Source organism: Orycteropus afer, unplaced genomic scaffold (assembly GCF_000298275.1).
Source record: "Orycteropus afer afer isolate SDZICR_OR568_19922 unplaced genomic scaffold, OryAfe1.0 scaffold01073, whole genome shotgun sequence".
NCBI classification, from domain to species: domain Eukaryota; kingdom Metazoa; phylum Chordata; class Mammalia; order Tubulidentata; family Orycteropodidae; genus Orycteropus; species Orycteropus afer.
Window position 1 is genome coordinate 247,337 of NW_006922660.1, and position 2,609 is coordinate 249,945.

Consider the following 2,609-nt stretch of genomic DNA (forward strand, 5'->3'; position numbering starts at 1 on the left):
CTTGACATTTGATCCAAGAACTTTGGACTTGCCAGCTTTTATAAGTGTGTGAGCCATTTTCCTAAGTTAAATTTCTCTTTATATATATATGTATGTGTGTGTGTGTGTGTGTGTGTATGTGTGTGTGTGTGTATATGTAAGCTTTACTGGTTTTGTTTCTCCAGAGAACTCAGTCTAACACAGAATGCATAAAGATTGATATCCTAGGCATTAGTGAGATGCAGTGGACAGGTATTGGCCATTTTGAATCAGAAAGTCATATGATCTGCTATGCCAGGAATGACAAATTGAACAGGAATGGCGTCACATTGTCAAAAAGAACATTTCAAGATCTATCCTGACATACTATGCTGTCAGTGATTGGATAATATCCATATACCTAGAAGAAAAACCAGTAAATATGACTGTTACTCAAATTTATGCACCAACCACCAAAGTTAAAGATGAGGAAATTGAAGATTTTTACCAACTTCTGCAGTCTGAAATTGTCCAAATGGGCAATCAAGATGTATTGAATATTACTGGTGATTGGAATGAGAAAGTTGGAAACAAAGAAGAATCATCAGTAGTTGGAAAACATGGCCTTGGTGATAGAAATAACTCCAGAGATTTCATGATAGAATTTTGCAAGACCAACAACTAATTCATTGCAAATGCCTTTTTTTTTTCAATGACATACACAGCAGCTATACACATGGACCTTGCCAGATGGAATACACAGGAATCAAACCAAGTAAATTTTAGAAAGGGAAGCTCAATAATATCTTCAGCCAAAATAAGACCAGGAGCTGACTGTGGAACAGACCATCAACTGCTCATATGTAAATTCAAGTTGAAGCTGGAGAAAATTGAGTCCATGAGAGCCAAAATATGACCTTGATTATATCCCACCTGAATTTAGAGTCCATCTGAAGAATAGATTTGATGCATTGAACACCAATGACCTAAAACCAGATTAATTGTGGGCTGACATAAAGAGCATAAAACATGAAGAAAGAAAAAGGTCATTAAAAACACAGGATGGGAAGAAAAGACCAAAATGGATGTCAGAAGAGACTCTGAAACTTGCTTTTGAATGGAGAGTAGCTAAAGAAAATGGAAGAAATGGCAAGATAAAAAAACTGAACAGAGGATATCAAAGAGCAGCTCAAGAAGACAAAGTTAGTTATTATAATGAAATGTGCAAAGACCTGGAATTAGAAAACCAAAAGGGAAGAACTCAATCGCCATTTCTCAAGCTGAAAGAACTGAAGAAAAAATTCAAGCCTCGAGTTGCAATATTGAAAGATCCTATGGGCAAAATATTGAATGATGCAGGAAACATCCAAAGAAGATGAAAGCAATATGCAGAATCACAGTATAAGAAAGCATTGGTTGATGTTCATCTATTTCAGGAGGTGGCATATGATCAAGAACCTATGGTATTGAAGGAAGAAGTTGAACCTTCACTGAAGGAACTGGTGGAAAACAAGAATCCAGAAATTGAAGGAATACCTATTGAAATGTTTTAACAAACGGATGCTACACTGGGTGGAGGCACTTACTTGTCAATGCCAAGAAATTTGAAAGACAACTAGCTGGCCAACTGACTGGAAGACATTGATCTTTGTGCCCATTCCAAAGAAAGGTGATCCAACAGAATGTGGAAATTATTGAACAGTATCAGTATCACATACAAGTAAAATTTTGCTGAAGATAATTCAGAAACAATTTCAGCAGTATATTGACAGGGAATTTCAAATGCAAACTCGTTTCAGAAAAGGACAGTGAATGAGGGATATCATTGCTGATGTCAGATGGATCTTGGTGAAAGCAAAGACTACCAGAAAGATGTTTAACTTGTGTTTTATTGACTATGCAAAACCATTTGACTGTGTGGGTCACAAAATTATGGATAACATTGAGAAGAATGGGAATTCCAGAACACTTCATTGTGCTCATGAGGAACCTGTACACAGACCAGAAGGCTGCTGTTTGAACAGAACAAGGGGACACTACATGGTTTAAAATCAGGATGAGTGTGTGTCAGGGTTGTATCCTTTTACCATATTTACTCAATCTGTTTGCTGAGCAGATAATCCAAGAAGCTGGCCTATATGAAGAAGAACATGGCATCACGATTGGAGGAAGACTCATTAACAACCTGTGATATGAAGATGACACAATCTTGCTGAATGTTAAGATGACTTGAAGCACTTACTGATGAAATTTAAAGACTACACTCTGCACTACGGATTGCACCTCAACATAAAACAGAAATCCTCACAACTGGATCGATCAATAAGCAGCATCATGATAAATGGAGAAAAAATAGTAATTGTCAAAGATTTAATATCGGATCCACAATCAACACTGACTGAAGCAGCAGTCAAGAAATCAGACATATTGCACTGGGCAAATCTGCTGCAAAAGACCTCTTTAAAGTACTGAAGAGCAAAGATGTCTCTTTGAAGACTAGGGTATGCCTAACCCAAGCCATGGAACACAGAGGAATCAGATTGACTACATCTGTGGCAAGAGGGGGTGGAAAAGCTCAATATCTTCAGCCAAAACCAGGCCAGGAGCTGATTGTGGAACAGACCATCAACTGCTCATATGCAAATTCAACT